The sequence below is a fragment of the Pongo abelii genome, chromosome 11 (assembly GCF_028885655.2).
Source record: "Pongo abelii isolate AG06213 chromosome 11, NHGRI_mPonAbe1-v2.0_pri, whole genome shotgun sequence".
In the NCBI taxonomy this organism is placed as follows: domain Eukaryota; kingdom Metazoa; phylum Chordata; class Mammalia; order Primates; family Hominidae; genus Pongo; species Pongo abelii.
Genome location: NC_071996.2, coordinates 102235524 through 102259791, shown reverse-complemented (window position 1 = coordinate 102259791; position 24268 = coordinate 102235524).

The window sequence follows — 24268 nt, the reverse complement described above, 5'->3', positions numbered from 1 at the left end:
CTTCATCCCTGGGGTGCAAGGTTGGTACCACACACACAAATCAGTAAGTGTGATTCATCACATAAACATAACGAAAGACAAAAACCATGTAGTTACCTCAATAGATGCAGAAACGTCTTTCAACAAAATTCAACATCCCTCATGTTAAAAACTCTCAATAAACTAGGTATTGAAGGAACACACCTCAAAATAATAAGAGCCATATGTGACAAACCCACAGCCAACGTCATACCGAATGGGCAAAAGCTGGAAGCATTCCCCTTGAAAACTGGCACAAGACAAGGATGCCCCCTCTCACCACTCCTATTCAACAAAGTATTAGAAGTTCTGGCCAGAGCAATCAGGCAAGAGAAAGAAATAAAGGGCATTCGAATAGGAAGAGAGGAAATCAAACTATGCCTGTTTGCATATGACATGATTCTACATCTAGAAAACCGAATAGTCTTAGCCCAAAAGCTTCTCTTTTTTCCTTTTTGAGGCAGAGTCTTGCTCTGTCACCCAGGCTGGAGTGCAGTGACGCGATCTCAGCTAACTTCAACCCTTACCTCCCAAGTTCAAATGATGCTCATGCCTCAGCCTCCGGAGTAGCTGGAATTACAGGCATATGCCACCATGCCCAGCTAATTTTTTTTTTTTTTGTATTTTTAGTAGACACAGTGTTTTGCCATGTTGGCCAGGCTGATCTTAAATTCCTGGTCTCAAGTGATCCACCCATCTTGGCCTCCTAAATTGCTCATATTACAGGTATGAGCCACCGTGCCTGGCCCAAAAGCTTCTTAAGCTGATAAACAACTTTAGCAAAGTTTCAGGACACAAAATCAGTGTGCAAAAATCACTACATTCCTATACACCAACAACAGGCAAGCCAAAAGCCAAATCAGGAACAAACTCCCATTCACAATGGCCACAAAAAGAATAAAATACCTAGAAATACAGCTAACAAGGGAAGTGAAAGACCTTTACAAGGAGAACTACAAAGCACTGCTCAAAGATATTGGCGATGACACAAACAAATGGAAAAACATTCTATGCTCATGGATAGGAAGAATCAATATCATTAAAATGGCCATACTGCCCCAAACACCTTATAGATTCAATGCTATTACCATTAAACTACCATTGACGTTCTGCACAGAACTGGAAAAAACTATTTTAAAATTCGTATGAAACCAAAGGAGATGGCTGTGCCTTAGTCAGCAGTAGGCCTAGGTGGCCTTCTGGCACAGCATGACTCAGTGGGTTTGGAGCACAGGCACACAACTGTGCACGTTATGTAACCACACCACATAAGGCACATGTAACCACTCATGAGAGCTTGTGCTTGGCTCAGAGCCACTATTGTCTGTAAAAGGTATAACTATCCTGCTGATGCTGTACCTACAGCTTGCACCCAGAAAGAGAATAAAGCCATGTTGCAACTGCCTACGATTCCTCAAGCGGTCTTTCAGCTACCTGCCACTCACACACCCACTCTCCTTGGACCTCAGCTTGGGCTAGAACCTGACACTTGGCATAGTTGGCAGGATCCCGAGGTGAGTGAGCCTTTGGCACCACTGATTCTGGGTCGACCATGTGGCCGCAACATGGATTGTGGTACCTGGTGGTAGCCATGCTGCAAGGATGGGCCCCAGTGGAAACCTGGGTGGTGGTCGATGGGTCACCCATGAGTGTGGAAAATGCGCTGAAGCAGCTGGAAGCACAGAGCACTGAGAAGGAGCGAGCCTTTGCCAGCAGAGTTGGATGGGTGTTTTTCACTGTGTTACGAGAAGTGCATACCCAGTCCCTGAGGGATACAGCTCAGGTAAGGGACCTCCAGGCACAGGCAGGGTGCATGGAGGCCCCGCTACAGAGCTTGGAGAAAAAATTAGAGGCTGCCATGAATGCAAGCCTGGGTCTGCCGTCTTGGCTGGAGGTCCCCACTCAATCTGATACTGAGGAGGAAAAACCCCTGTTGCAGGCTCACCCAGTGGTTTGTCAGAAAGTAGATCACGAACAGCCAGTGGGATCCCAAGGGCGGGCTCAGGGACCCCCCCCATCGTAACAAAACATACTTCATATATTGCCTATACACCAACTGAGTTGCGGAAATTAGGCAAGCAGTGCCACCAGCGTTCAGGGGAACCCCTGCCCTCCTGGATGCTTTGTCTGTGGGACGAGGGAGTATATAGTATCTCCTGTTCTGCTCTGAGATGGAAAAGCTGGCCTCTATCATGACTCATTCCTCCCTCAGTCAGCGGTTGCAAGTGAGCAGGCAGTTAGCAGCAGGGCAAGGTGACCACACCCTGATTCAGGCTGCTATGAGCAGCCATATGGACTGTGTGGAACAACGGCAGGGAAATACCCAAAACTGTGAGTAAATGGCAGTCGTATGTCGATTTGGTGCGAGTCATCTGGGTGATGGGTATGCGGCAGGCTGTTTGACCTGAATACCCAAGGGCCAGATGATGAATGTTTCACGCCCCAAATAAGGGATCTCATGTTGGGTTCTGTGCCTCTGAGTGCCTTTGGCTCCCTAGCTGGTGTCCTCACCCTGTACACAGGGCACCACATACATGAAATGACCACTGGTATGGTAGCTCTTGGGAAAGCAGAAGGCCATCAGCAGGACTGAGGGGTCCACACCGTAAAGAAGGGGAAGGTGCCCTGCCTGCAGGGGGCTCCCCCATGGGAGAAAAGTGGACCCCAATGAGTGGCACACTCACAGATGTGAGCCAAGATTTAATGTTGGCTGGGGTTGACTGAGAGAAAATTGATAAGCAGCCCACGGAAGTACTGTTAACTTTGTGGAGGCAGTTGTCTCCAGAGCAGCAATTCCAGAAAATGCCCAAGGAGGAGAAGGACATTGCTGTGTGACCCAGTCTTGCCTGGGTGCTCCAGCTCATAGACTACTTGCTACAGCCAGACAGAAATGTAGACCCTTTTCTCTTTGATTAGAGAACTGGCCGATGTGCTCCACTTGGGGGGACACGAGATGACCAGAGGCCACATGTGGAGTTGGCAATCCTCTGGTCCCCCACCAATGTACAGCAGATGTTGGTGCTGGTAGATACTGATGCAGATTGTAGCCTTGTTTATAGGAACCTGGATAAGTTTCTGGGCAAGGCTGCATACATTGATGGCTATGGAGGCTGGTCAGTGAAAGTGAAACCTGTATCTCTGTACCTCGGCATTGGCCGCTTAGCTTCTCACTTATACACTATGTATGTCTCCCCCGTACCTGAAGGCATTATGTGGGCGGACATTTTACATGGCCTAGTATTACAAACCATGGCTGGAGAATGCAGATTCTGAGTGCGTGTGGTGAAGCTGGTGCTATGCGGACATATGCATCACTAGCCTCACGTCCTGCCACAACCCCGACAGGTTACTTCCACCCATTAATACCATTTGCCAGGTGGGCATACAGAGATAGCTGAGACAATCAAAAAGCTGGAGGACCTGCAGATAGTGCATGGTATCCACAGTCCCTGCAGTTCTCCAGTGTGGCCCGTTAGAAAGCCTGATGGAACTTGGCGGATGACGGTGAACTATCGGGAATGGAATTAAGTAACCCACCCTTTGCATCAATCATGGATTTGACAGACCATTTAATGATGCAGCTGGGACAGTACCACTATATAGTGGACTTAGCTGATGCATTTTTCTTCATCGACATTGACATCACTGCAGTCCGCCTTCACGTGGAAAGGGCGACAATGGACTTTTACAGTGTTGCTGCAGGGCTATGTGCATAGCCCCACCATATGTCATGGTCTTGTTGCCATGGATTTAGCCATCTGGCAATTTCCAGAAGTGGCCCGCCTATTCCATTATACTGATGATATTATGTTAACCTCTGATTCTCTTGCAGATTTAGAAGCAGCGGCACCCCTCTTGCAGCAACATTTGGCAGCATGTAGTTGGGCTGTCAACAAATCCAAGGTCCAAGAAATCCAAGGTCCAAGGTCCAAGGTCCAAGGGCCTAGATTATCTGCCAAATTCTTGGGAGTTATCTGGTCAGGTAAGACAAAGGCCATCGCAGAGGCTATCACTGTTAAAATTCAGGCATATCCTCATCCCACCACAGTGAACCAGTTACAAATGTCTGTGGGCCTTTTGGGATATTGGCGGGCATTTGTGCCCCATTTAGCTCAAATGACAAAACCGTTGTATCGATTAACAAAGAAGGGAACTACCTGGGATTGGGATGATGCAACTGAGACCACCTTTCTGACAGCCAAGTGGACTATTCAGCTGGCACAAACCCTACGGGTAGTTGACCAGGGACATCCGTTTGAGCTGGATGTGCATGTGGCCACAGATGGTTTCTGCTGGGGCCTATGGCAGTGCACGGGGCACTTGAGAATGTCAGTATAGGCTTTTGGTCTCAACTATGCAAAGCAGCTGAGCTCTGGTATTCCTTAATAGAGAAACAGCTAGCAGCTGTATATGCAGCTCTTCAAGCTTGTGAGAATGTGACAGGACAGGCTTCAGTCATCATGCGTACGACTTATCCCATAGTGGGATGGGTGCGTTCATGGGTAATGACCCCCTGGACTAGGATGGTGCAGACATCCACTTTAGCAAAGTGGGTGCACTTAGAGCAACAGAGTACTCTGAGTACAAATCCCTTAGCAGTAGAGCTGCAAGAGATCTTGGGACCTATAGTCCTAATGCAAGAGAAGGCCATGAGTCAGCCTGAGGTACCCTTGGACCCTGAGCCATCACCATTCAAAGAAGGGTGCCCCCCCATTTCCGATGGAGCATGGTACACAGATGGGTCTAGCTGAGGTGCTACTGCTGCCTGGACCACTGTTGTAGTCCAGCCTAGTATTGACACTATATGGTTTGAAACTAGGTGTGGGCAGAGTAGCCAATTTAGAGCTGAATTTAGAGCAGCATGGATGGTAATCACCAAAGAGGAGACTCCTGTGGTAATCTGTGTGGATAGCTGGGTGATCTATTGAGGCTTAACCTTGTAATTAACCACCTGGAAAATACAGACTTGGCTAGTTGGGCCACTGACCCATTTGGAAATGGGTCAATTGACATATGACAAGCCATGTGGAAATACCTCTGGGAAATGGGTCATTAGAAGGATGTGACTATTTATCATGTGTCAGGCCATATGTCTTTGGCCACCCCTGGCAATGATGAGGCTGATGCCTTAGCCAAGGTCCAATGGTTAGAGTTGGCACCTACACGAGATGCGGTCTTGTGGCTACACTGGAAACTGGGACATGCAGTGGGTAAACTGATGCAACAGGTCAATAAGCATTGGGGTCTGTCCCTGCCCACGCAAGATATTTGGGAGGCTTGTCAGAAGTGCCTGGCGTGTACTCAGGCATACCTTAAACGGAGGCAGCTGCCCAGTGTTACACAAGAAGTGACAATAGGGTGAGTGTCCTTGACAAGGTGGCAAGTAGACTACATTGGGTCGCTGCTGAAGTTGCAAGGGTATACGCATGCACTAACAGCTGTGGACATGGTCACAGGACTGTTCTTCACCTACCCTTGGAGGATGGCTGACCAATAGCACACCATCTGGGCCCTGCAACACTTATGTGCCCTGTATGGTTTCCCTCTGGCTGTTGAGAGTGACAGTGTTGAGACATTTCACTGTACAACAGGTACAACAATGGGCATAACAAATGGACATAAAGTGGGAATTCCATGTGCCATACAACCTGCAAGCTGTGTGTATGATTGGGCTTTTGAAGAATGGGTTACACTTGCATGTCACACCCCCATCTTTGCAGGGCTAGAGTTCAAGTCTGGACCTGGTGCTCCAAACCTTGAATGAACAGTCACAGAAAGGTGGCCAGGCCCCGGTGGAGGCTTTGTTACACCAGGCCACCACCCCCATTCAGTTGCAGATACACACTAAGGATGACCTACTCCAACCAGGTATGAGGATGAATGGTAACCTGTTGTTGCCTGCCCCAATGCCCCTTAAAGGCAGGGGAACAGAAAACCTGGCTGTGGCCATGGGCTGTCCAACCACCACATTGCCGGTGGTTGGCCACTGTAGCTCTGGTGGGGGGTCCTACAGTATGACTTGCATGTCACTCCTTGGGTGTTCAATACATGGCCCCCATGGTTGACTGTAGGGGAACAGTCAAGGAGGGTACCCTTCTCTGGGGGACATATATAATGTCTGTATGGTCTATTATGTGTTCCTCCATGACTTTGCACAAATATGGGACTCAGTGGAACCATGGGGAGCTGAGAAAGTGTGGTACCATTGCCCAGGGTAGAAGCCCTTGGCAGCTGCATTGTTATCTAGGGATGAAAAATTAGCTTATACTTTGCCTGAGGTACATGATTTGTCCCTGTTAGTACCTATGCCCGTTTTGTCCTTTTGACCATAGGTTAACATGCTCCAACTGCACTGTGGACCAGGCCCACACCTATGCTGAGGTGACCAATGTTTCCAATTGCTGGATCTGCACAATTCTTCCAGCAGCAGCTGCAGATGGCTTGCCCTGGCACATACACCCCACATCTTCAGAGAACTGTACGTGGTTGGAGACTTGGGGTCCCATGGCCAATGCCTGGAACACAATGTGGCAAGCTTTAGACAAAGGATGCTGCAAGACCCATGGTATGCCCACCCCCTGGCTGGCCCATGACATTTATGATGAGTGGGGCTGGCTAGTGGGGGAACATGTAGTACCCTTGGCCCGGGTGCCATGGTGCATAGAGCAACACTGGGGTAACACTACTGTGGGATGGGTACCCATCACAGCCTGTGCTAACATAACATGTGTCACTACACCAAAGGTGTGGTGGGACATGCAGCCCCACCAAGGTTGGGCCTCAATGGACTTTGTGGCCCCTGGGAGTTTATGGGTCTATGGGGACACGGAGTTGCCTTACCTACCAGGGAACTGGACGTTGTACATGAGGGTGGCCTTATGTACCTGCCACTGTTCTCTCCACATTGCCCAGATGCCTGCATAACTGGGAGGTGCTATGCTCTTAGTTTTTGCAAGTGCAACGAGCCCCCTGGTGATTCTACCCCTTGACAATGACTGTCTCTGGAGAAGGTGTCATAACTGTAGAAGCACAAGTTACTCTTGCAGAGCACACCACTCAGGCTCTGAATTATACCTGAGTGGCCCTCCTCTTGTTAACTGATGAAGTTGATCAGACCAGAAAGGTAGCATTGTAAAACCAAATGGCCTTAGACATAGTAACTGCTACCCAAAAAGGCACCTGTGCCCTTTTAGGAACACAATATTGTACCTTTATCCTTGACAATTGGCAGAACATAACAGCAGCCCTGCAGGAGTTCTCATGGGAAATTAAGGTGGCCAAGAGCCTTACTGATGACCCCCTGAAGAGAAGGAGGGCATCCCTGGGCTCTGACCTACACTGGGCCCTAATAGTCATAAGTAGCATCGCTGGGATCCTAGTAGTGAGCTGTTGCTCTCTGTATAGTTGTTATGGGTTATGGATTCAGGGCTTTGCCCTACGGGCACGTGTCTCTACCTGGGAGATGCCCTTAGCCTACGGGATGGAGTGTAAGGGAGATGGCTGCACTTCATTCAGGGGTAAGCCAAGGTGGCCTTCTGGCTCAGCATGACTCAACGGGTTTGGAGCACAGGCGCACAACTCCACATATGTAACCACTCACGAGAGCTGGTACTTGGCTCAGAGCCACTATTGTGTGTAAAAGGTTTGATGATCCTGCTGACACTGTACTTACGGCTTGAGCCCAGAAAGAGAATAAAGCCATGTTGCAACTGCCTACAATTCCTCAAGTGTTCTTTTGGTTACCTGCCACTTGCACACCTACTCCCCTTGGACCTCAGCTTAGGCTAGAACCTGACAGAGCCCAAATAGCCAAGGCAATCCTAAGCAAAAAGAACAAAACTGGAGGCGTCACGCTACCTGACTTCAAACTATACTACAGGGCTATAGTAACCAAAACACCATGGTACTGGTACAAGAAAAGACACATAGACCTACGGAACAGAATAGAGAACCCAGAAATAAGACTGCACATCAACAACTATCTGATCTTTGACAAACCTGACAAAAACAAGCAATAGGAAAAGAATTCCCTATTCAATAAATGGTGCTGGGATAACTGGCTAGCCATATGCAGAAAACTGAAACTGGACCCCTCCCAACTTATACCATATACAAAAATTAACTTAAGATGAATTAAAGACTGAAATGTAAAACACCAAACTATAAAAACCCTGGAAGACAACCTAGGCAATACCATTCAGGACATAAGCACGAGCAAAGGTTTCATGATGAAGACACGAAAAGCAATTGCAAAAAAAGCAGAATTTGAGAAATGGGGTTTAATTAAATTAAAGAGCTTCTGCACAGCCAAAAAAAAATCAACAGGTAAAGAGATAACCTACAGATTCGGAGAAAATTTTTGCAAACTATGCATTTGACAAATGTCGAATATCCAGCATCCATAAAAAACTTAAACAAATTTACAAGAGTAAAACAAACCACTAAAAGGGCAAAGGGCATGAACAGACAAAGGACATTAAATGGGCAAAGGACATGAACAGACAATTCTCAAAAGAAGACATACATGTGGCCAACAACCATATGAAGAAAAACTCAACATCACTGATCATTAGAGAAATGCAAATCGAAACCATGAGAAGGTACCATCTCACACCAGTCAGAATGACTATTATTAAAAAGTCAAAAAATAACAGATGCTAGGGAGGTTGTGGAGAAAAAGGAATGCTTATACTCTGTTGGTGGGAGTGTGAATTAGTTCACTCGTTGTGGAAGACAATGTGGTGATTCCTCAAAGACCTAGTCAGAAATACCATTTGACTCGTAAATCCCATTACTGGGTTTATACCTAAAGGAATATAAATTGTTCTATTATAAAACACGTGCATGTGTATGTTCCTTGCAGCACTATTTATAATAGCAAAGACATGGAATCAACCTAAATGCCCATCAATGATAGACTGGATAAAGAACATATGATGCATATATACCATGGAATACTATTTAGCCATAAAAAAGAATGAGATCATGTCCTTTGCAGGGACTTGGATGGAATTGGAGGCCATTATCCTTAGCAAACTAACACAGGAACAGAAAACCAAATACCATATGTTCTCATTTATAAGTGGGAGCTAAATTATGAGAACACGTGGACACATAGAGGGTAACAACACACACTGGGGCCTATGGGAGGATGAAGGGTGGGAGGAGGGAAAGGATCAGGAAAAATAATTAGTGGATACTAGGCTTAACACCTGGGTGATGAAATAATCTGTACAACAAACTTCCATGACACACATTTACCTATAAAACAAATCTGCACATCCTGCACATTTACCCCTGAACTTAAAATAAAAGCTAAAAAAAAAAAGGAAACTAGTTTTCTTTTTAGGTGCACACTCATGGTGTAAAGAAACTAGGCAGAAGATCTTTTACTAAACAGCTGTATTTTAATGTGATGTGAATGTAAGGTCCTGCAATCTGGTTTAACAAGCCCTCCAAGTGATTCTAATATTTGCTAAGGTTTGAGAACCCCTCTCCTGGACTGCTGATTGGAGGGCCAGAGCTGGAGTCAGGCTGGGCTTAGGAGTGTGAGGGAACAAACAGGGGCAATTTATGGAACTCTGTCTGCCCCAAGAGATTCTGGATGTTACATTAAAGAAGTTGAGCTTGCCTGGGGTGGGGAAGATACTAGGAGAGATATTCAAAGAATCAGATGTGTTTGGCCCAGCACAGTGGCTCACACTTGTAATCCTAGCACAATGGGAGGCTGAGGAGGGAGGATTGCTTGAGGCCAGAAGCTTGAGACCAGCCTGGGCAACATACCGTAGACCTCCACTCTACAAATTTTTTTTTTTTTAATTAGCTGGCCATGGTGGTGTGTACCTGTAGTCTCAGCTACTCAGTGGGCTGAGACTGGAGGATTGCTTGAGCCTGGGAGGTCAAGGCTGCAGTGAGCTATGATCGTGCCACTGCACTCCAGCCTGGGTGACAGAGCTAAGACGTTGTTTCTAGAAAAAAAAAAAAAAAAAAAAAAGAAGAGGAAGAACAAATGTGTCCGTGTCTACCTGTGAAGAGTTGTGTATGGAGTCTGGAGAAAAATACTCATTTTTACTCCCATTTCTTTGCTGCTGAGTGAGAAAGAGATATATTGTACTTTCCTTCATCTTTGTGATTGGATATATGATATACGAATCCTTTATTCATTTAACGAATATTTATTGATTGTCTTCTATATGCCATGCATTGTTTTGGCTCAGAAGCTACAGTTAGATTACAACACTCTGGTTTCATGGAGGCTTCATCTTCAAGGGGACAGGCAGACAAATAATAAACAGATTTTTTAAAAATGTATTTACTAGGTTCTTTACCTCTAATAAAGCTTGTGTGCCTGTATCTCTGCTGAAGTCTTTGTTTGAGAAACCTCACAGGAGACCCCCTCCCTTAGTAACTCCATGTGAATGTGCCGTGTTGTTCTGTAGGTCTAGGGTGAGCAGATGTCCGGCAACTTCTTCCATGCAGAGAAGAATTATGTGCTTGAGTTGTTGCTGAATTCATTCTCCATGTGAAGAAGAATGTACGTTTCACGTTGTTTTGAATATTGAATGACAAAAAGGAAAAGAAAATAAACCATACAAAAATAACTGCATGACATTAATACTGAGGACTTAAACTCGCCAAAACAAGGAAATTCCAATTTAAGGCCAAATATTCAGGACTACACTGCCTTTTCAGCCACACTGATGTGAACTGTTACTAACCAGGATTCTTTCTTCACCTGGTGTTTCCTTGGCTTGTCATTTTGATGCTCAGCAACTTAGTCAACTACTCAGGGAGAAATGATTCCCATTCATTCAGGTTATACTCTGTTTTCATTGCTGGGATTGGTATTTAGAATTTTTACTAAGCAGCTTCAAAAAGAAGGGTTTGTTTGTTTCAACTTTGTTTGAAAGTTGATCTTCCTTATTAAAAGTCATGGCATTGCAAAACCGAAAGATGAGAATGGATTTCAATATTTAAAAAACATTTCCACTCTAAATAAAAGTCAAAGAAACCCAAGGAATAAAACTGCCCTCCCCCCCACCTACCACCACCACCAAAAAAAGGAGGGTATTAGGGAAATTGCAGAGGGAGTATAAAACTCTGAGCCTTGTAGCAGTATGAACTGGAGTGTATCAGGAATTTCCAAGGACATACACGGGCTCTACCAAAGAGAAGTCAAGGTATCTTTATCCCTACTATTATAGTTTTATCTCCTGACATGCTAAATCTACTTAAACCTAGCTTTCCCAAATTCTAAATCAGTGGCTTTCAAATTTGACTGTACTTCAGAATCCCATGGGGGGTTTAAAAAATCCAAATGTCCAGGCCACACTCCAGACCAAATATATCAGAATTTCTAAAGGTGGGATTTGGGCATCAGAATTTTTAAAGCTCCTCAAGGGATGCCAATCAGCAGCCAAGTTTAAGAACTAGTGCTCTAAATAACTAGCTAACGATAAGCCTCACACTAAGCAGCCATTTGCCAAATCCAAAATAATTTTTCTGTGTCAGAGAAAGATGAGTGAGTGGAAGTAATTGATGTGGTTTTTCATACCTTTCCGTCTGAGGGGGTGAGGAGTAAAGAAGGATCAGGAGAGATTTGACACTACTGATTAAAAACAGACAAATATGCTTAATAAACATAAAGCAGAATGTGGGCCAGTTGATTGTTCTTGGAAGAACATATGTTGGTCACACTAAGTGGAAGAAATTGTGAGGCTTGTGGAGATGGGGGATTAGAATTCAATCCTGTAATATCATTCTGCAAGCTAAGAATGCTAGTGTTGGGAAATACCATGAATCCATTTCAGGTGTGATTTGTCACCAGGTAAACAAGTGAAGTGGGGAGCAGAAGTACATCACGTGAGTGCTCTGTGCTGGCTGCTGACAAGTTCACGGTCAATGTCCAGAAAAACAAATAACAAAAAAATTGCTGAGTTCTTCTAATAGAGGTGTGAATAGAAGTGAATGAGAGAAGTATCTGAGTAAATAGTAACTTTCCTAGTATTTTGTGGTAGACTACCAGGGAGTATGTTATTATTGATAATAAAATGAAAAGGATGTGGTCATAGTATAAAGCCTCAAATTTGTGTAGTACTTGATATTGATGACAAGAATATATTGTTGTCATAATATTGCCAATGGGTAAACTGAGGCACAGAGACTTTTTTTTAGGGCCTTTTCCAGGGTGGTAGGGTTGTAGGAGAATAACCAAGTCTGACTGAGGTCAGTGGTACTCACTAAATAAGTAGTGAGCACTTGCTGTGTGATTATGGCACTAAGGACCACATTGGAGTCCTTTCGAGCACTAACGACCACATTGGAGTCCTTTTGACCAATAAAAGTATTATTTTTCATACTCCTTTCTAAGAGATTGGCACCACTGGTTCCCTCAAAGTCATATTTCTATTTTGTCTTTGAAGAAGATGGCAAATGAGAAGAATTGAGTGATTTTTCTGATCTTTCTAAATTATCTGGATTTAAAATCCACAGATTCTCCAGAAGCAGGATTATTTAGTCCAAATTACAAGCATGCTTGAAAATAAGTTTCTCTTCATTTTGTCTTCAAATAAAGTATCTTCAGGCAGAGAAAGTAATGTAAATGACTTGCCCAAGGCAAGACTCCACACGGTGCCCGAGTCCCTAGACTAATCTTTTGTCTGTCTTCCTGGTCAACACCCTGACAATGTGGCTACAGAATCAGGGTGGTGAAACAGTTAAGAGTTGGACTGTCCACTGTTGAAATCTAGCCCTTCCCTTTACTGTACTGACTGGGAGGCCATCAGCAAGTTCTGACATCGTCAAACCATCAGATTCTCCATCCATAAAATGACGAGTTTATGATCAGTTTTGTACCCAGAATGCCCAGGATTGGACCTAGCATCTTAGTTGAGTAGGTTCTCAACCAATGGCAGGATTTCCTGTTGTTTTTTATTGGGTTGTTGATTCCTGTTTAAAGAATCTGCCATGAAGTTGTACTGACAATTGATGTAATGTTTGTGCATGGCAAAGTTTAATAGACCCAGATTTGGCCTGATGTCTTAAATCGCCAGAATACCTGTAAATGTAAGATGTTCGTTGTGAAACTGTGCATTTGTTGTAAATTTCATTTTGGGCCCTTTATCACATGGGAAAATGGTAGTTTGATTAATAGTGAGAGCTGGCCTGAAGTCAAGTTCAACTCTCACGGTGCTTTTAAGTATATATAAATTATCAAATGATGTTAAAAATAACCCCTGACTGGCTCACTAAGTTTTAAAATGAAGTACTTAAAATCAATGGAAATAATATAAAATGCCACTAGAAGACGGTTGCAATTTCTTTTGATATTTCTATGTGTGTGGGCTGACTGATCACAAGGAGCTTAAGGTTGACTGGTTGAGAGCGAGCAATCAATCTAAAGAGGAGCATCCAAGTATCTTTGTTACAGCATTCAGCCTTACCTAAATTACACCAGAGGTGGAAACATTGAGCAGAGGGGGACATGTGCACTGCTTGAATATGGGGCTCTGGAGTCACAAACTGGGGCTCAAGCTCCGCTCCTGCCATTTACTCATCCGCTTATCTAGGGCAAGTGTATTAGTCCATTCTCTCATGGCTATAAAGAAATAATTGAGACTGGGCAATTTATAAAGAAAAGAGGTTTAATTGGCTTATGTTCCTGCAGGCTGTTCAGCAATCTTGATGCTGGCATCTGCTGGGCTTCTGGAGAGGCCTCAGGAAACTTACACTCATGGCAGAAGGTGAAGGGGGAACAGGCACATCACATGGCCAGTGCAGGAACAAGAGAGAGAAGGGGGAGGTACCACTCACTTATACACTACCAGATCTCCCAAGAACTTACTAATGCAAAAACAGCACCAATGGGATGGTACTAAACCATTCAAAAGAAATCCACCCTTATGATCCAGTCACCTATTACAAGGCCCGGCCTCCAATACTGGGGATCTCATTTCAACATGAAATTTGGGTGGAGACACACATCCAAACTATAGCAGCAAGTTACTTGTACCTTTTGATTTAGTTTCATCGTCTGCAAAAATAATAGTACCTATTTCAAAAGACCATTATGGGGCCTAAATGAAAAGAAACCTATAAAAGATTTGCTACAGTAGGAGGCATATGTTATATATTAGTTATTATAATTGCTATCAGCATCATTATTATTATCACATTCAGGGACTCTTTCCAGCCAGAACTTCAAGGGAAAAAAAACATATTAATTAATTTGACACAGGCTGTAATGTAGATGTGTGACTTTGAATACTTTGAGTACATTTTGCATGTGCCATTTTTAAAAAATAAGAACCATTGTCACCTTAGAAAATTATATTGTTTCATAATCATGCAAAGATCAAAGACCTCCTTCATGATAATGTATAACCCTGTAACTAAAATCAACATATAACAACAGATTATTGTCTCCTTTCCTTGCCTTCCTTTTGGAACTTTATTTTGAATTGTACAAAAATACAGGTCAGGCATGGCGGCTCATGCCTGTTATCCCAGCACTTTGGGAAGCTGAGGCAGGTGGATCACTTGAGGCCAGGAGTTCGAGACCAGCCTGTCCAACATGGCAAAACCCCATCTCTACTAAAAATACAACAATTATCTTGGTGTGGTGGCACATGCCTGTAATCCTAGCTACTCGGGAGGCTGAGGCACGAAAATTGCTTGAACCTTGCAGGTGGAGGTTGCAGTGAGCTGAGATTGTGCCACTGCACTCTGGCCTGGGAGACAAAGCAAGAGTCTCTCTCTCTCTCTCTCTCTCTATATATATATATATATACACATACACATACATAAATATATATAAAATATATGTACATATATTTATATATACATATATTTTTATATATAAATATATATACATATATTTTTATATATGTATATATAAAAATATATATATAGAGAGATGCCCAGGATTGGACCTAGCATCTTAGTTGAGTATTCTGGCAATTTAAGACCTCAAGCCCAATCTGGCTCTATTAAACTTTGCCATGCAGAAATATTACATCAATTGTCAGTACAACTTTATGGCAGATTTATATAACAACCCAACAAAAAAACAACAGGAAATCCTGCCATTGGTTGAGAACCTACTCAACGATGGAGGTTAAAAGTCTGAAATCAAGGCCTCAGCAGGGCCATACTTCCTCTGAAACCAATAGGGGAATTCTCACTTTCCTTTTCTAGCTTCTGGTAGTTTGCCGGCAGTCTCTGGCCTTCCTTGGCTTGTAGGTGCATCCCTTCCATCTGCCATCTTCACATGGGTTCTCCTTGTCTCTCTACATGTTGTTGTTCCTCTGTGTGTGGACCCCAGTCATATTGGATTAAGGCTCACACTAATGAATTCATTTTAATCTGATTACTTCCGGAAAGGACAGAAAAATATGTGACATACTCCATTGTTAGGATCAATTTCAGAAAAGGAATAATAGTTAATTATTGTCACAAGTAGTTACAAGTGGCAGGTACTGTGCTAAGTGCTTTTTTGTTTATATAACGGAGCCCCACACTGACGGTTGGTATATTTAATAGAATTTAATTAACTTTAATGATGAAAACCTTGTAACTCATAACTTTATTACCATTTGAGTATAAAAATAAAAGATCTCTTTTTAAATTCTTCGTTACTGAAAAACTGAATATTCTGACTTTTCCCTCCTTGATGCTGTACTTGGTTACTTGGTTTGATGTATTGTTTGCCCAATTTCTGGACCTCCATTATAAGCATCTAGAAAGAGAATTGAAGAGGAAGTCAGTTTTTGCTTTCCTGACACCTTACGCGCATTGAATAATGGCCACTTGGGTATATTTAAACAACTAATACATTATTTGTGCATCTTATTGAAGCATTTACATACTTAAACACTGTGTGAAAATGTTCTCATGTATCTTATTTTTGCATTTATTTTGAAACTTCCTATTCCTTGGGGTATTTTTTTATGGTCAGGCACATATGCAGGCAATGATTGTATGACCACCCTTGGTTATGTATTACATCTAATGAAATTAGCTTTTTTGCTCACCCCCGGGGAACCTTTGGAAATAAGACAATAGTCTCAGTTGTTTGTTTCCTGGAGAAATGTTAACGATTAACTTCAAAAAGGAAGAATTTCTGTTACCCCACTGCCTAATTTTTCATAATTCCATAGAATTGGTGTGTACTTTATCTTTGTTTAATTCATCCCATGCAAGATAGTAACTGCTGTAACACTGGTGTACATATATTTTTGGCTAAGAAGAAAGCACTACCATACCTAAAGACTTAGTTCTTTCCAGTTGGGGTGATTTTTAAAATATTAAGCCTTGTCAGCAGCCAGAAAATATTGAATTCAGGCCTAGCTTTAATGGTTGTTAGATAAAGCATCAGTCTGATTTATTTGGATACTAACCACCTTTGCCTGAATGCACATAGTAAGTAATATTTTCCACATGTGCCCAGCAAATCTTTATTGGTGTACTCTAGCACAATGTGGGATACTAAAGAAATGTGAATTACCATGACTGGGCTAAGAGTTTGTAGCCCCTGAGTTTGTAGTTCAGGACATGCGTATGTGGGCAACTCAATGTGAAATTTGGAAGACAACTTGCTCTGTGCTGGATGAAGCCTTTGGACATTAGCCATGGTCATCTGCTGGGTATTTAGAGTGGCATGGGTCTTCTGTTGGGCTCCAGAGAGTGTCTCTGGGCTAACACAGGTTTCCTCCATAGCTGCCTGGGCTGAAGAGAGAAGCCAGTTTGCTTGCCTGAGTCTTGATGTCTGAACATCTGTATTGGGTGCAAGGCTAAAGGTACAACACTAAGCCTTTTATCTGTATTGCTTCTTTTAATTTGCCCAACAGCACTATTTTTAGTTAAGCAACTTCATTGCATATGTGTGACATACAGAAAGCTGTGCATATTTAATGTATCTGACTTGATAAGTTTTGAGATAAGTTTACACCTGTGAAATCACTACAATGTATGTCTATCACTTCCAAAAGTTTTATTCTGCCCTCTTTATTTATTATTTTGTGATAAAAACATTTAACATAAGATGTACCCTCTTAGCAAATTTTTAAGTACACAGTACAGTATTGTAACTATAATACTATGCTGTATAGTAAATCTCTAGGACTTACTCATCTTACATAACTGAATCTTTGTACCCTTTGACTAATATCATTCCATTTCTCCCTCCCTTCAGCTCCTGACAACCACCATTCCACTCTCTGCTTGTATGAGTTTAACTATTTTAGATTCATCATGTAAGTGGTATCATGTAATGTTTGTCCTTCTGTGTCTGACTTATTTCGCTTAGCATAATGTCCTTTGGATTCTTCTATGTTGTTGCAAATGGTAGGATTTTGCTTGCCTAATGCTCAGTAATGCTATAATGAATGTGGGAGTGCAGATATCTCTTTGAGATCCTGATTTCAATTCCTTTGGATATATACCTAGACGTGGGATTGCTGGAACATATGGTAGTTCTATTTTTAACTTTTTGAGGAACCTCCATAATGTTTTCCACAGTGACTGCACCAATCCACATTTCTACCAACAGTTTACAAGGGTTCCTTTTGTTCACATCCTCACCAACATTTGTTATCTTTTGTTTTTCTGTTTGATAATAGCCATCCTAACAGGAATGAGATGATGTCTCACTGTGATTTTGGTTTACATTTCCCTGATGATTAGTGATATTGAGCACCTGTTTACATAACTGTTGGCCATTTGTATGTCTCCTTTGAAGAAATGGCACTCAATTCCTTTGCCCATTTTTAAATTGGGTTGCTTTTTTTTTTTTTTTTTTTTTTGCAATTGTGTTGTGAGAGTTTCTTATATATTTTGGATATTAACCCCTTAAGGGTTAGAAATACTTTTTCACATTCTGTGGGTTGTTTTTTATTCTGTTGACTGTTTCCTTTGTGGTGCAGAAACATTTTAGTTTGATGTAATTCTGCTTGTCTAGTTTTGCTTTAATCGCCAGGTGTCATAGACAAAAATTGAAAAGATAAATAAAATTGACAAGCCTTAACTAGACATAAGAAATAACTTGTCCTAGCCTTAACTAGACTAAGAAAATAAGAGAGAAGTCTTAAATAAAGAAAATCAGAAATGAAAGAGGAGATAATACAACTGATGTCACAAAAATAAAAAAGATCATAGGTAACTATTACGGACAATTATATACCAACAAACTGTACAGCTTGGAAGAAATGGATAAAGTCTTAAAAGTATACCACCAATCAAGACTGAATCAAGAAGGGATAGAAAGCCTAAACAGACTAATAACAAATGAGATTGAATCAGTAATCAGAAACTTTCTAACAAAGAAAACCCCAGAACCAGATGGCTTCATGGGTAAATCCTACCAAGCATTTAAAGATAAATCAATACCAATCCTTCTTAAACTCTTCCCAAAAATAGAAGAAGAGGGAACATTTTTTTTATGAGGCCAATACCAGTACTGTATCACCCTTATACCCAAACCAGGCAAAGATACCATTACCACAAGAAAAGAAAACTACAGGCCAATATCCCTGATAAGTATGGATGAAAAAAATGTTCAACAAAGTATTTGAAAACTAAAATCAACTGCACATTGAAAAGATCATATGTCATGACCAAGTGGGCTTTATCCCTAGGATGCAAGGCTGGTCCAACATATGCCAATCAATCAATGTGATACAACACAGTAACAGAATAAATGGACAAAAATAACATAATCATTTCAATAGATGCAGAAAAAAGTACTTACAAAATTTAACAACCTTCATGATAAAACCTCTGAACAAACTAAGTGTAGAAGGAACTTATTGCAACACAATAAAGGCCACATATAAAAACCCACTGCTAATATTATCCTTAATGATGAAAACTTGAAAGCTTTTCCTCTGAGATCTGGAAAAAGCAAGGATGCCCACTCTCACTACTCCTATCCAACATAGTCCTGGAAGTCCTAGCCAGAGAAATTGGGCAAGAAAAAGTAATAAAAATCATCCTAATTAGAAAGAAAGAAGTTAAATTATCTGTGTTTACAGATGATATAAACTTACATGTAGGAAACCTGGAAGACTCCACAAAAAAACTGGTAAAACTAATTAAAGAATTCAGTGAAGTTGCAGGACATAAAATCAATGTGCAAAAATCAGCCATGGTTCTATACACTCACAATGAACTACCCAAAAAAATTAAGAAAACAATTCCACTTACAATACCATCAAAAAGAATAAAATATTTTGAAATAAACTTAGTGACAAATATGAAAGACTCATGCAATGAAAACTAGAAAACACTGATGAAAGAAATAAAGTAAACACAAAAAAATGGAAAGGTGTCTGGTGTTTACATATAGAAATAATTAATATTGTTAAAATGCCCATACTATACAAATCTGTCTATAGATTCAGTGAAATCTCTATCAAAATCCCAATGGCATTTTTTACAGAAATAGAAAAGACAATGTTAACATTCATATGGAAGTACAAAAGACTCTGAATAACCAAAGTTATTTTGAACACGAAGAACAAAGCTGGAAGTATCATATTTCCTGATTTTAAAATATATTACAAAGCTGCAGTAATCAGTACAGTATGGTATTGGCATAAACACAGACATGCAGACCAATGAAACAGAATAGAGAGCTCAGGAATAAACCCATGAATATATGACCAACTGATCTTCAACAAGGGTGGCAAAAATACACAATGGACAAAAGATAATCTCTTCAATAAATGATATTGGGAAAACTGAATATCCACATGCAGAAATATAAAATTGGACTTTTATTTTGTACCATGCACAAAAGTCAACCCAACAGGACTATCAGGTAGTTACTATCACTCTTTCCCATTTTATTATAAGGAAACTCAAAGCCAGAGAGGTTAAATGCCTCATCTTTGGTCACAAAAATAGCAAATGATGGAGCAGAAATTTGAATCCTGGCAGTTTGACTCCAGATACCCCTTTGTTTGGGGTTAGCACTTTATGATTTCTTAGAGACACTGTATGATGTAATGCAAAAGGCATGTGCTTTATGTATAGACAGCCCTGAATTTAAATCCCAATTCCATACTTAGTGGCTGAGTGTCTTTGAGTTTATTATTTAATCTTTCTAGGCTTTAGTTTCCTCCTCTGTAAAATGGAGCTGCTATGATGCTTAAATAAAATAATCCATATTAATTCTCAGCCTGACAACTACTAAGTATTCAAAAGTGCTACTTTATTTCCCTTAGAGCTCCTGGCTTATCCGTTCCAGCACCTTATATAGGTCTCCCAAAGTGGCCCTTACTTGTGCTGGGAATGACCCCACAGTCATGCTGCTAGGCTGCCATTGCTCCAATTGATGCTTCTCAGAAATGGGGCCTTGGCCAAAGTTCCAGGAGTTTTGTTTCTCTTCGATCAGAGGTAAATTTATCCAGACATCCTCCTTTTAAGTACCAAGGGCTGCATCTGTTTTAGACCAAAAATAATACCTTGTGATTGGAAATGTTTCAGTAACATTATTTGTGTGTTTTATTGAAGCAGAGGTTACAATTATTAGCGACACCAGGAATTTCAGACATTTAAACACAGTCTTGACTTCTCCAGAGCAAACCACATCCCTGTGCAATTAGTTTATCTAAATACCTTCCATCCAAGCTCTAAACTAGAGCCAGCCTTTGTAGGTGGTGGTCCCTTTGAGGACAGACTCTCCACCATGCTGCCCATGGCAGGCAGACAAACCTGGAACTCTGCTGAGGGCTGCAGTAAAGGTGACTTGGGACTATTAGCAAGTAATTTGCTACTTGGCTTGGGTCACTTCCTAGTCACTGCCAATCTGGCTAGGTTATCCCAACTGCCTGTTTGAAGCTGACCTTAAGGATTTCAAAGAATTAAAAACAGGTTTTCCTTTGCTGAGAGTTCATTCCTTTTATCACGTGATCTCTTTATAGTATCCATTTCAGCCAATCTCTTATAACCCAACATCTGCACAAAAGAAGGAAACACAAACAAAAAAACAGCCTATCCTTTAAAGTCTCAAAATCTTACCTCTACTCATGGGCTCAGCATACTTTTTTGTTGTCATTTTTGTATATTTGTTTTACTAAAACAATAATTTTAAATAAAAACCATAATTCCTTTTAAGTTTGAGGTAGGTGATCAGAATGGATGGGCATTATTGTGTTACTGGAGAAGGTGAGTTAGGTTACTTTTGAAATGAGAATACCTCACTTAGTCCTCATAACTATTGGGACATAGGTATTATGATATCCACTTACAGATGAGGAATCAAGACTTGCAGAGAGCAAGCCATTTGTACATGATCATATACGGGTGGTAGGGCCAGGAGTTGAACCAGGGTCTATGTCATTCAAAGCCTATAGTTTTCCAGCTACTTTTTGCTTAAATTTATAGGAGAGGCAAAAGAGTAATGCTTTCAGCTTTAACCTCGTCCCCAAACATGTCACCATATTGACAGACTCTGACAGGCTAATGTTTATTGTTGTTTTACAACTATCTATTCTTACTTAAATAGTAAACATTTAATTGGGCCAATCTACAAGTTGCTAACATAATTGCATTCAGCAGGAAGTTGTGGAGTGTTCCATACACTGCATCGGGAGATATGAAAAACATTTTCAGGAACCAGGCAGAAGATGGGAGCTGCTGAAGATGTTTAAGCAAGGGTGTAGTGTTAACGTATTTGAGGTTTGGGAAGTTGATTGACAGTAGTGTGGAGAGTAGATTAGAAAAAGGACTGAAGGTAGGTCAGTTCCAAAGGCATTTTGCTGTCCAGGCAAGAAATCATGGTCTGGTCAATACTTTCTCACACCAAAATTAAAGGAAAATACCTTAGACTAACCCCTTCAGTGAGTTAATGTGTTGGGTGGGGTTTCTTAGTGAACAGTCCTAATGGAGTCTCTCTCTTTTGCTGCCTCTTTCACTCCAGCATCTGGGGAAGGAGCAGTTTAGTTTTGGAGTACTGCTTCCTTTTTTAAGGCCTAACTCATCTGGTGATGGAGGCAGAAATTTTATGTTGGAGAAAAAGGGAACAGTTACAGACTGTTGGGAGAATTGTAAATTAGTTCAACCATTGTGGAAAAACAGTGTGGTGATTCCCCAAAGACCTAAAATGAGAACTACTGTTTGACCCAGCAATCCCATTACTGGTTACATACCCAAAGGAATATAAATTGTTCTATCAAAGACACACGCATGCATATGTTCATTGCAGCACTATTCATAATAGCAAAGACATGGAATCAATCTAAATGCTCATCAATGGTAGATTGGATAAAGAAAATGTGATATCTATACACCATAGAATACTATGCAGCCATAAAAAAGAATGAGATCATGTCCTTTGTAGAAACATGGATGGAGCTAGAGGCCATTATCCTTAGCAAACTGACGTAGGAACAGAAAAGCAAATACTGTGTATTTTCACTTATAAGTAGGAGCTAAACAATGAGAACACATGGACACGTAGAAGGGAACAACAGACAGGGCCTGTCGGAGAGTGGAGGGTGGAAGGAGGGAGAGGATCAGGAAAAATATCTAGTGGGCACTAGGCTTAGTACCTGGATGACAAAATAATCTGCACAACAAACCCCTATGACACAAGTGTACCTACATAACAAACCTGCACATGTATCCCTGAACTTAGAATAAAAGTAAAAAAAAAAAAGAAATTTCATGTTGGATTACTAGGAGCTGCATCAGTGAGAGCTGAGGCCCCACAGATGAAATAACATGACCTACTGAGAACTGTGCAGCTCAAATGGCTGAAACAGAAGAAAAAGAAGAGGCTTGCTGAGAGGTGAAACAATGTCTAGATCACAAATGCTCTTATAGGTCATACTACAGAGACTCAGCCATATTTCTTGAGACAATAAGGAGCCACGAAGAGGTGTAAGCCAAGCTGGAGGAGAGGTGGGGTAACTTGTGCAGTATCTCATTTCATAAAGATCATCCAGGCAAAACTGGAGTCAGGGCAACCACTGAGAGACTATTGCAATAATCCTTGTGAGAATAATGAAAGCCTGAACTGAATTAGTGGCTGTAGTGAAGGGGAGGAGAGTATAGAAGTGAGAGATGTTAAAGACTTAGAATCCATTGGGCTTGATTATTGATTGGATGTGGTGTGGTAGGTGAAATTGGAGAGGAGTGCTGGGATGTCTCCAGATTGCTGAATTGAATGACGACAAACACGTGGCACACTTCACTGAGATGGAGGACACAGGCTGCCCTCCAGCGCGCTGTCAATGAAGGGGCACTGATACAAGTGATTCCTGAAGCCTCTTGCCAGGCTGTGTCTTGACAGTGGGAGGAGCTAGTGTGGGAGGATGGTCAGGAGCTAGGTTTGGGACTGTTGCATTTGAGAGTCTGTGGGACACCCAAGTAGAGCTAAAGATCTCAGAGGTAGTTAGGTAGAAGGAGCTCAATCTCATGGGAGAGCCTCAGGGTGAAGAGCATCTGAGCACAGGTTTCAGCTGGAGAAAAAAGAATGGATGATAAGATTGGCAGAAAGAAAGAAGAAAAATAAACCCAGTGATTAGTAGCTGATTTTAGAAGGAAGCATGTAAATTCTCACCAGCCTTCCTTCTGAAAATCACTCCTTTGGCAGGTGGGGCATGTACAATGAATCTTAAGCTCCAACAACAGGAATTGCGCTCAACTCCCAGGTGCCTGGATCATTCATTCACTCTTCGTAGCAACTTATGTTTTCAAATTCTAAATCTTTAACCAAAATGTACCAAAAATAATTTAAAATATTTAAAAATCTTTATTATTCTTGTAATTCAATTTCACTGTACCCTTTCTATCACAACCTCTGTACAAAGTTTAGAAGCCATATCATAAGACATCTGGTGCTTTATTCCAGGTGTCATTCATTCATTCATTCATTCATCCTTTTTTGCATTTATTTGTCCAGTTTGACCAATAAATATTTACTGAGCACAGTGACAGTGACAAGACCACTAACCTCATGGAGTTTACATGATAGTGGAGGGAGATAGCCAGAAAACATGGAAACAAATCAGGAAGAAAATTTCAACATATCCACTGAAACCTTGCCATAAACTTATATTCTCTCATGAATGTAATTTAAAAGAAAAAATTATTAGTAAAATTTTGACATATATATGCAAGTAGTAATGGATTTCTGGGCCATTTAAAGTGTATTTCCATTGTTAAATTTTCTAGAATCTGTTTACAGCTCCAGTAAATACTCAGGTGTCTTTCATTTTTTGGTTATGGTTTTTGAAAAAATTCCCTC